The sequence below is a fragment of the Xyrauchen texanus genome, chromosome 20, assembly GCF_025860055.1.
Source record: "Xyrauchen texanus isolate HMW12.3.18 chromosome 20, RBS_HiC_50CHRs, whole genome shotgun sequence".
In the NCBI taxonomy this organism is placed as follows: Eukaryota; Metazoa; Chordata; class Actinopteri; order Cypriniformes; family Catostomidae; genus Xyrauchen; species Xyrauchen texanus.
In genome coordinates, this window is record NC_068295.1 from 22,193,352 (window position 1) to 22,206,162 (window position 12,811).

Here is a 12,811-nt window from a genome sequence, read left to right on the forward strand (position 1 = left end):
TCATGAGCAGTATTTATGCATTTACTGGAAACTATCACTATATATTTGTAATATATACTGTATGTTAAATGTGCAGTATGTAAGATCCAGAAACCCTTGTCATTAATGACACCTGTGGCCGTTAAGTGAACTGCAGCCAGCAACCTGTTGCTCATGCTCGCACTCGTGCACACACCCCATAGGGGACACGCGTGAACGTCGGCCAAAACAATAACGTAATGTTCAAAGAGACTGAAGGTGATCCACTGGCATCATGCTGACAGTAGCATAATTTAAATTACACAGTTATGATTGTTTTACTAAAACTTTGAGACTAAACTAAAACTACTTATCAGGTAGCATAGCATAATGATGTACACATCCAGCTACAAAATACCGAACTATACCAGACAGTTGACTGTTGCACTGTTATATGTTTTGTATGTCATATGTTGTACTACAATCAATATTTTTTTTATTTATCCTGTATATCTGACTTTTGTATAAAGAGAAGATTGTTGAAATTATTTGAAAGGTAGATTGCAATTCGTCAGCATTAGCAGGCAAGATCAAGTTAGCTAAATTACACAGATCAATCCTTACGGCACTATATTTCACATATTTAGCAGTTAAGTAAGCTTACCTGTTCAATAAGAAGTACGTCAATTCAGGGTCGGTTTTGATCCTCAAAACCGAACGGAGGTCCCTCCAGGAATCAAATGCCCTGCCGATGTTCACTCTAGTTTTCGCTCGACCACAATCACGTTCCCGCTTAGCCAGCTGGGATTCAGTAGATACATTTTTTTTTTTTTTTGGCTTTCTCTGAGCTTGTGTAGGAGTCGGTGTTGTGCTGGGAGTCGGAAGTTTGCTGGATTCCATCTCTAAGATAACGCTTCCTAGTGTTGCATTTTGTTGTCGCTGTTGAATAGCGGAAGAGAAGCACTGAGGCAAGGCTCTTGGGAGCGCGCATAAACGTGACAAACTTTGGATTTTCCCGGCTAAACCGACCCTCTCCTTTCGTATGAAAATCAGTATATAGGCATTAATAGGGTACCTAGGAAGTGCGAGAAGGCGTAATTTTTTAAGTTGCGTTATAAGCTGTTCACACGTTGGCAAAAAAAAAAAGGTGAATATTACATGAAAATTGTTACATATTGCACATATTTTATAAAATAGAGTACATTTTAAAATGTATCTGTATGTTTTGTCTCTCTATATGTTAATATGTTATTTTAATCAAGTAAAGATTTGTCAAAAAGTTATATGATACATTCAGTATGAAATAAAACATTGCAGGAGTGAAGGAAGCAGTAAACTCCCAGCTTGTACATCTTCCGCAAGGTGGATTGTGGGCAATTAACCGTTGTCGAGTGCGCACTCGAAATTAGAGTGCATAGTGGGTAAGAATAAGTAAACAAAAGTAGGGAACGAGTGGATTCAGACACTCCTACAAAATGGCGTACACTCAAAATAGTGCACTATATAGTAGATGGGGCGGTTTCAGACACAGCGAGTATTCCATGATGGTTGGTGCAATATAGGCCATTTACTCTGCATTTAGAGAGCAGCAGTACTGCTCTACAGAACTAATGATCTAAATTCTTTCAACACTGAAAACTGTAACTACACTGAAATAAGAATCCACGCAGGAATTTAAAAGCTATGAAATAATGAATGTAGGCATTAATAAAGCATAATCTTGCTTTGGTTTATATTTCAGCATTATATATAATGTCCTTGTGGGACATTTTTACTTTTTCACTGTAATAATTACTAGAAATCTTTCCAAAACTCTCTTCTAAAAGAGAGTTAAAAGAGAGTCTTAAATTCTAATTATTTACTCACCCTCATCCCACCCCAGATGTGTATGACTTTGAAGCTCAAATGAAGATTTTTAGAAGAATTTCTCAGCTCTGTAGGTCCATACAATGCAAGTGAATGGGTGGCAACATTTTAAAGCTAAACAAAATCACATAAGTCAGCATAAAAGTAATCCATAAGACTCCAGTGGTTAAATCAGTATCTTCATGTGATAGGTGTGGATGAGAAACAGAGAAACAGATCACCTTCACATTCTTCTTCTTGTGTTTTTAGTGATTCACATCTGCATATCACCTCCTGCTGGGCAGAGAGAAGAATGTCTAGCAAAAATGACAAATATTGATTTGTTTTTCACCTACACCTATCATATCACTTCTGAAGATATGGAGTTAACCACTTCATGCTGCCTTTATGTGCTTTTTGGAGCATCAAAAGTTTGGCCTACAGAGCTAAAATATTCTTCTAAAAATCTTAAAAGAATGGTTCACCCAAAAATGAAAATTTGCTGATAATTTACTCACCTTCAGGCCATCCAAGATGTATCTGAGTTTCTTTCTTCATCAAAACAGAATTTAAGATTTTTAGGCTTTCATTTCAGGCCTCCTTCTTTAAACAATGCAAGTGAATGTACAGTATCAAAATAATCCACATGACTCCAGTCGACAAATAAAGTTCTTCTGAACCCAAATTATTGATTTTTTTTAAAAATAACAATACTTATATACTTTTTAACTACAAATGTTTGCTTCCGTACATCTCTGTGATGCGCGCTCATGAGAGGGATGGCGTAAGCTCGTTGGTAAGGTCACGCATGCAGGAGGAGGCAGGAAGCGCCTCATTGTTTCCAAGAGAAGAAGCGCTGTACAAAAGTTTAATTGTCTTCGCTGTAGATTTGTATTTGTATAAGCGTATTGTTTAAAATTGTTGTTTGGTGTGTGTATTCTGGATGCTTCAAACATCAGAAACCCCAAAGAAAATGCATGCCGGGAAAAATATAAACTTTTCATTGATTGCCTATACATGATCATGAGCGATTGAAGCTCTAGCTTATCGTGCTGAACCTGGATATCAGTACACCCTTACATTCTCTCAATTATTGGAGGGTGTGCAGTGAATATTTTACCCCTGAGGATTTCAGACCTTCGAAAGAAATAAAGGTTCGATATCTGAATTCATCAGCTGTGCCTGTGCTGACTCATGTATGTGTGAAAACTTTGTCATATAACCTATATATTTCTATATAGTAGCTATAGTAACAAACAAAACATGATAATTACTCTACTGATAGGGTGCCATTGGGTCCTTCTGGCCTCGAACTGCGCTTCCAGTTTATTCGTGGCAAACAGAAAAACACCTCTAAAATGCTGGTGCTCAGTAATTGTGGAAAACCATTATTTCGGAAATGCAGCTAGGACTAGGAGTGTTCTCACTGGCTGCCTCGCTAATTGTTTCCAACGGTGGGATTGCTATGGTCCAATTGTGGCAGCACAGGCTCTCTGCCTCTGTTGGCATTGGTTTCCATAGATCTCTGCCTCCCCGAGACTTGATTGCACTGCTGTTGCAGCCTCCTCCATCTCCCTCAGTTCCTCATCGGTGTATTCAGGCTCAAATAAGTAGGTTTGTTTAAAAAAACAATTTTCTTCTAAAATCAAAATCCATCGTGTTTGAAATTGTTTTGGACTGTTTTGGTTTGTGAACGGTCCTGTGGTCTGTGCAACTTTGTCTTGTAAACAATGACGCGCATCCTGCCTCCTCCTCCATGTGTGACTTTACCGACAAGCTTACGTCATCCCTCTCATGAGCGCAGAGATGTACGGAAGTTAAAATTTGAAGTTAAAAACTATATAAGTATTGTTTTGTTTCTAGAAATAATCAGTCGTTTGGGTTCAGAAATACTTTATTTGTCAATTGGAGTCGTGTGGATTATTTTGATGCACCCTATTTATGCATATTGGACTGTCCAAAAAATGTACATTCACATGTATTGTTTAAAGGAGGAGGCCTGAAATGAAATCCTAAAAGTCTTAAATTCTGTTTTGATGAAGAAAGAAACTCAGATACATCTTTGATGGCTTGAGGGTGAGTAAATTATCCACAAATTTTCATTTTTGTGTGAACTATTCCTTTAATTGTTTTCTGCAGAAGAAAGGAAGTCATACATATCTGGGATGGCATGAGATTGAGTAAATGATGAGGGAATTTTCATTTTTGGGTGAAGTATACATTTAAAGTGATAGCTCAGCCATAATTTAATATTCTGTCATAATTTCCCTCATGTTGTTCCAAACCCGTGTGACCCTTTGTATTATGTGGAACACAAAATATGTTAGGGACTGACAGTCTCGGTCACGCATTCACTGAAAGTAAATAGTGACTCAAACATTATGTCTAATATCTCCTTATTGTGTTTAATGGAAGAAAGAAAGTCATACAGGTTTGGAACAACATGATGGTGAATGATGACAGAATTTCCATTAATAATAATAATTCTGTAATACATGTTTAATGTCTATTATGTAATGGAATATAGGGGAGTTAACATCTATTATGTCATTTTGGAAAGTAACGAGCTACTCACTACTTGAGTACTCTTTTAATTGGATAATTTCTTACTCTCACTCAAGTAATTATTTATGTTAGTACTTTTACTTCGACCTGAGTAATATATTTTTTAAAGTAATTGTACTTTTACTTGAGTACAGTTTTTGGCTACTCTACCCACCTCTGTAGTCAGCATAAGAGTAATCCATCCTATCTCCAGCGTGATGGCATGTGAACTGATACGTGACAGACATACAACCAATGAGTCGAAGGAATGTGCCAACACGTTTGTGTCACAGGAGCACTCGGGTATTCGGCCATTTGTCAACGCCTTACTGAAAATTATCTTTTTTAGTTAAAAAGTGCTTAAATATTGTTCTTTTTCACACACAAAGTGGTTGATTCACTTCAGAAGACAATAATATCCCCACTGGAGATAGGATGGATTACTCTTATGCAGACTCTCTGTGCTTTTTGGACTTACATATATCTAATCAACATCCTCCCCCGTTCTAAGGACCTACTGAGCCTGGATCTTTTCTACAAATCTTCAAAAGTGTTTTGCAGAAGAAAACAAGTCATACACATCTCAGATGGCATGAGGGTGAGTAAATTGTCAGAGAATTTTCATTTTTGGGTGAACTTCCATATTGATCTGGTTCTCACCCACACCTATCATATCGCTTCTGAAGACATGGATTGTTACTCCATGGAGTCATATGGATTACTTTTACAGGCTTTTATATGCATTTTGGAGCTTAAAAATGTTGGTACCCATTCACTTGTATTGTACAGACCTGCAGAGCTGAAATAATGTTCTAAAAATCTTTGTTTGTGTTCAGCTGAAGAAAGAATGCCATACACATCTGGGATGGCATGAGGGTGAGTAAATGATGAGAGGACTTTCATTTCAAGTTCATTTTCATTAAAAATCTTAATGTTCATTGAGCGCTATGAGAGAAGCTAATTTTTCCGAAAATGAATGGTTGTTTGTAGAGCTAAACAGAAATATTCATTAAAACCTCTCCATCTGTGTTCCACATCAGAAAGAAAGTCATACTGGTGTGGAACGATATGAGGGTGAGTAAATAAATACAGAATTCCATTTTTGAGTGAACTTTTCCTTAAAAGGTTTCTACATGATGGTCATAGATCCTCTGTTGGGATCTTTTGTTCCCCTTTTTATATCAAAACACAGACTGGTTTAAAATATCATCCATTGTATTCGTTGTAGGCTATAGCATGTCTCGGTATGACAAATAACAGTGATTAAAAAAAAAAATGCATTGCGTGTGTGCCAAGAACAAAACGCTAAAATGGGACAGCCTTACCATAGACAGCCTGGAATGCTTTGAAACATCAGAGTGCCTAAACTAATTAAGTTTGGTAAGTAGATGTTATCAGTTCTGGTCTAATTTCACTAAGTACTTTCGGAGGGTTTTCTTGAATCAACTCCACTTGTTATTGCCTGCTCGGGGCTGTTTACTTTTCTCTTAATTACATTCACAATTCGATAAGGCGAATTACTACTCTATTTACTAGTTACCTTGGAATCTTAGACAAACAATTTAAGGTGATGGAACGCAAATGGAATTACACGTGCTTTAACATGCATTACAACTTTACAACAAAACTACCTGTATCAGCAGAACTGGCAGAATATGCACTCAATCTAATTCAGCTCAATACCACCCAAATTACACTTTTCAAAATGTTGCTGTTGTTATTATTGTTATTATCTGTCTTGAATATATTCCTGTAGTTCCAAGTTTTATATTCAGATTACCCAAAGTTTTCATACTTTCGTGTTAGAATATTTCTTCACTTATGTATTTAGTTTTGGGGGAAAGTATTAACCTATACAGCTAGTTATATATTACTTAAAGTTCTGTACCATGAACCTTCAGAAACATATTATTCTTTGCCCCATAGAAGTACCTAATGATAAAGATGAAGACCAAGTAGACACCAAACGTGCAGACCAGACTTTCTCCTCTGTGCCCTTAGAATGCTTCAGCATGTATGATGTCACCTTCCTAACATACTTTGTCTTTCTCAGCCAATCTGAAAAAGAAAACAAATAAAATCTCTCCCACAAATGTATATATCCAGTGGTGAACAGATCTGGCCATTTGACTCATTCAAAATAGCTGTAAATAAAGTTCAGTTTTTTTTAGCTGTAAAGGTGAAATACCTCCTTCATTTAATATTTAAGATCTAAGTTTGCTGGTAGGGTGTACTTTACACTAGTGCCTGAAGACACTGTGTCCTGTCTCATGCTGAGAAAAGAGAAAAAACACAGGGCTATTATGGGTTTGATCTGGCTCCACAAGGCTCTGATGATAGTCTCAGGAGGGTTAGAAGTTCAGGAGATGCTTTCATAGTAGCATGGATAAAACTAAGCCTCGGGAGACAACAGATTGATGAGACTAAATTATATCACAGACTTTGTGCAAAGTATTAAACAAAATACATGTAATGAAATACGGATCTACATGTCACCATTGAATGGACAGCAATAAAACAGAAAAGGGTTATGAATATTGCATGCTACTTGTATTATTTGCTTTGAGGTTTTTAAGATAAGCATTTCCTGAGGCCAAGTCAGCTGGTAACAATTTTGAGACATATTAAAGCAAGTCCGTGCCAAAGAACTTCCCTTTGGGATATTTCAGGAGGCTATGTAAACCAATAATGCAATTATAATCCAGTTTAGTAAGAATCACTAAGTTCTGCATTGTTAATATGAGGCACGGTTTAAAAAGAGTCCAAGCTTTCCTGTTAACTTTTAGTATCTTGTTTTATTTTAATACAGCCAAGTAAATTATTCATCTTTTCATTGACATGCTATGGGGTGCAACACTGTCTTTTGGCAAAAACTTAATCTTTAATCTTAAACTTAATTTTTCACAATATCGTAGAGTAGACAGAGAGTGGTAAACTAAATGCATGAAGGAAACATGCTGTTTAATGTTGATGCTGATTTTAGAATCGCTTTGTAAATATATGCCAGCAACATCTCATATTTATGACTGTTACATTGTTACATTCTTCTGTGTCAGTTTGGTAAGGGAGTGTGAGTCTTTTCCATGTAGGATGAAACAGAATGTTTGAAAACTTGGGCAAAATTCAGCATAAAATACAGTGTAGTGCGAACGTCTGCTACTTGGCTTCAGTTTCATGAGCGGGTATGTGAGAGCTGCACAGAATAGTGTTCACATGGGGCATTCGTTATCTTAACAAGCAGCATATTTGACCCTGGTTGTATGTTTTTTTCTCTGTATGTCATGTCCTATTACTGACTCAAATGGCCTTTTGGTGCAGCCTTTGAAGAAACACCAGATAAGGAAAAGCAATTTATGGATCTTATGTACTGTTTCATTGCATCATTTATGAGTAATCTCTTGTATAAGCTGGTGATTTTTAAAAATATTTTTATTAATTATCACTTTCATCATGCATTTTTATTAGAAATGTTCTGTTCCCATCCATATAATGTTAATAAAGAGATATATGAAGGTCCTTATTAAAGAGATAGTTCACCCAAAAATGAAAAATATGTCTTTATTTACTCACCCTCATGTCATTCAAAACCTCATACATTAGCAGTTGATAGTGACCAACTTTAAATCTTAAAAAGCACTCAAAATAGTCATAAAAGTACTCCATGTGACCAGAGCATCATATTCCAAGTCTTTTGAAAGCATGCAATCACTCTATGAACAGACCAAAATTTAAGTTGTTATTCACTCTCAAATCAAATCTTTGATCAACTCATATACAGAGCCCAGATCAAATATGTCGACAAGTCAATAATACCAAACCTCACTGATTCTTTTGTAATGACATTTGGTCATAAGTCCTGCAATAGACCAATGTTTGATCTTATTGATGTGATGCCGTTTGTGATATTGGTGCTTTAAAGTTAGTCACTGACTATGTTTACATGAACACCAGAAAGTGGATTATTACGAGAAATCAGTGTATTGTGAGAAAGTAGCGTTTCCATCACTCTTTACACCTGTACACTTGTGGCTCTGTCAGTAAGCAGCTTTCTTCAATGCAAATTTCACCACAACACTTGTGTAAATAACAAACATTGTATCTGAGGAAGACTTCACTATTTTTATTCTCTATTGCTTCGCTTTATTTCCAGACATTCCAGAGGTGTTTGTTTTCTTAGCTTTATATCTTGACCTACAGCTGAATTGCGCTGCAATAGTGGGGATTACCTTCTACATAAAATCTGGGATTCCCCCAATGTATGAGCGGATATACGCAAACATAAGGGACAGTCAGTATTTTACATTAGTGTGTATAAATGGGCATCATTTATAGTGTATGTGCTTTTGCCACTGTATTGTGTGAGTGAAATGTTGAATTCTTTCCACTGTGTTGGCTTGTTGTTGGGCTCCATTCTGTGACATTTGTTATCCGGTCTGTTCACACACAAATGCGCACTCTTCAAAAACCTGTTAGAATGCTGTATGGGTGTTTGTATGGCCACATAAGCCTCATTCTCCGGGAGTAACCTCGGTGTGTTGAACCGCTTTCTCTTTATCCCTTAAACTACGTAAGGAAATCGGCATTCTTGTTTACGTGATATCTCAGAATGCCGCTTTCTGCTACAAATCCGTGGTCACTATCAACTGCTGCTGGAAATCAGTGATCGAGACATTCTTTTTGTGTTCCGCAGAAGAAGAAAAATTAATATGGGTTTGGAACGACATTAGGGTAAGTAAATTATGTTGACATTTTATGTCAAAAGAATAAAACAAATGTAAAACACATTTTTCACCTTTACTTTGAACTGTCTGTTTACAGATTTTAATTTAAACACAGAAACCAGTTGAACCCTGTGCTCCCCCTTAAATCGTAAGAAACATATCTGGCTACCTATCTATCTACATTTCAGTATTTTCTTTATTTGTTACAATAAATAAGCACACAATGAGTTTCCTTTTACTTTTACATAAGACAGAGAAAAGGAAAACAATGGGGATGAATATTGGGCATGGAGAGTCTTATGTGATAAGCTGCCTTGTTGCTCTGGTATTGTATGTGGTTTTTGCAGACATATAATTAGGGTTTCTGGGGTCTGGAGCCAGACAATCATGAGGACAATGGCTCTGAACAATGTGCAGGCTGGATATGGGAGCCCCAGCTCTCCCTGCCCCATCAAACACAAGGATGTCCAGTTTAGTGTAATGACATATAATTAGAAAATCGATATTTTAGGTCAACCGCTTGTTTTGACCATTGGCTGTTTAACCTGTCATATCTCTTTTTAGAGAAGACCTATGTTAATCTGCTATGAATGGAGGGGACCTTTTTTGAAAGCCTTATTGTTTTGTCTCTTTGCTTCTTATGTTAAGAGAGCACTAGCACAGCTATCATTTCCATCTCAATCTGAAGATGAGTGAGATGAAACACTTTAGCTGATCAGATGTACGTTCCAAAGAAAGCTCTGTTCAGTACTTCCTAAGCACTGCTTGTTCTTTGAAGTCTTGTATGGTATATGGTGATATCATGCGATCTGCTTATAATAGTTCCAGATTATTTGTAAAAAAAATTTTTTTAAATGTATAAACTTACTTTACACTGTAAAAAGTAGATACATGCTGTGAAAACCTTAAACAGCTTCTTCCTGATCTGGCTTTAAATTGACTTCTGTTTTTGTAACCTAATGTATTCAAGTTGATTTAGTGATATTAAGTAATATTTTTAACTTTAATAAAATCAGTTTTGATAAAACCAGTTACTTTAGATGTTATCACACAAAGCATAATTTTTCTGTTTTTTAGGCATTTTTTACAGTAACACTTATTTGTACCAAACCTCATGATATGCAGTTTACTCATGTATTCATGTTCATTTTTGCCAAAACTTAAAAAAAATGTTAACCAGTTAATTCAGATGTTATCAAACGAAGCACAAATTTTAGGTTAACATTTTTGTCAGTGCACTGTGAAATATTCAGCAAACCTAAAAATGTGCTTCACCAAGTAAAATCTAAATAAACTGGTTTGATTCACGTAAAAAAAAAAAAAAAAATGTTATCTGACTAAATCAACCTGACAAATTAGATTACACCAATGAAAGTTATTTCTACAATTTAGATCCAGTAGAAATAGATCCCGATGTAATTATTGCAGGTTATACCACTTTTTTGCAGTATATTAAAACATGCCACACTGGATGTGAAGCTTTGTCATTTCCAGAGGTACTTTTGTTCATCCGTGTCTCGGTTAACATCTTTTAGCGCAACAAATGGATCCGACATAAGTGCAGAATCACTCAGAATATTGTAATATCATATTCAGGTTCCTGCACTGGAAAGAATGCCTTCATCACTCGTGTGTTTTTGAAGTGAAGCTCTATTCCTGAAACCCTGCAGCGTGTAGGCTCATACTTCTCTCTAATCAGTAAAAGTAAAATATATATTCAGCCATACACACCTACTAAGCTGTAAACAACCCTGCTTTGCATTAAGGGTTGTTGGTACAAATGTCATTTTTTGAGTACTGTTTCTATTGCCTTTAAATCAATTGGTTTTGTCACATCCTTGAGGGCTCAGTTTTGGTGCAGAGCAGCCTGATTCCATTAGTCTGATGGAACCCATGTGGCTGCTATCAGTGCTGCCATCTTCTCCCCACAGTCTCTGAGAAGACTGGCTCCTCTCCATAATAAGCAGAGAGCAAACACTCTCTCTCCCAGTCTGTAATATCACCCCACACCTCTGCAGTACACCTCCAAGCTGACCCACATTAAAGCAAACCCAGAGGTTCAAAAGCAAACGGCCCAGGAACTTCCTATGTAGAGCTCTGTTGATATGAATTACTATCTCTTCCTCAAATGGAATTGAATGTGGACTTGCCCTCATGAACACTATTTGAAGGTTAAAAAAAATGCCCAACAGTGTAGAATCTCTTGGTTTTATTAAGGGATTGGCTCAGATTTGTTGAAATAAATGTATGAATGGAGTATGTTACTCAATACAAGTGATATCTTATTGTAAAACAGTTATACGGTGATAGCTTATGGTGAAACGTAATATGAACCACAGATTAACAAAATATAATCTGTGTTATCTATCTCATTAAGATTCTTTGTGGTTTATCATGTAGAAGAAACATAACATATAACATGTTGCTTCTAAAACTATCAATGTGTATATGTGTGTGTATGTGTGTGTGTGTGTGGGCGGGCAGGTTTAAGTGGTTTATGAGGACTTTTTGTAGGTTACAAACTGTTAAATACAAGGGTATTATGCTATAAATGTGGTTTATGAGGACATTTCAGTGTCCCCATAATTCAAATTGCTTATAAAACATACTAAACAATGTTTTTTTGAAAAATGTAAAATGCAGGAAGTTTTTTGTGAGGGTTAGGTTTAGGGGTTGTGTTAGGGGATAGAATCTATAGTTCGTACATTATGTTTGTGTGTGTGCATGCGTGCGTGCGTGTGTGTGTGATCAGAGACATATACACAAAAAAGGTTTTAGCCAATCAAACTGAATTTCAATTAAATTGAATTAAGTAATCTTTAACTAAATTAAATGAATATTTGTTGCATTAATTTACTTTAGTTGCAGATTTCACAAATCCAATTGAGTAAAAATTGACATCTTAAAAATAGACAAAATATGTATATTTTATACACACACACACACCAACACACACACATATATTTTCTACTGTGTGTATTTTCCATTTCCCTTTTTAAGTTGTAACTAGTAGCAACTAATAAACATGCAAAAAAAAACTTTTTTTTAATAAATACAAATCTAGAGTAAATAGTTTTCCTACAAATGTATGTCCATACATGTGGATAGCTGGTACTAAGCTGTGAAATTTAAATAATACCAAGATATAGAAATACAATTGTTTATTGTGTTTCCAGGAGTGTTGGTTATTCATGTTTTTGGGACATTACTGACATTACAGCTGATTTTCTGTAAAGCTGCTTTGGAACAATGTGTATTGGGAAAAGCACAAACAAAAAAACTATACAAATAAAATCATTTGACTTGATTTGACCTTCATTTTACAATGTCTTTTTCTACTTTGGCAACAAAATCTCAGTGTTCTCTCTTTGCACTGTCAAACAAACAAGTGATAGCCAATGCTTAAGTATTTTACCAATCAGAAATTAGCATACATTTTTCTGATACAAGTCATGGCCAGCATCGTCCAATCACTGCCAACAAAGTTAAAATAAAATGATACATTATGCATTTTTAATCTAAATACTGATTAACATTGTCCCATGTATGCCAACCATATTGAGTGGTTCAGACATCAACTGCAGCCCTAAACTGAACTTTTGATTGGATGGAGTGCATAGAAGTGAATGGACTTGGCTTCACAGTAAAGCTATAGAATGGTCCCTTGCTTCCTATTTAGTGAATGACTTAGCCTCCAGGGTGCTGTATGTCTGCACTGGTCTAAGAACAGTTAGAAATTCACC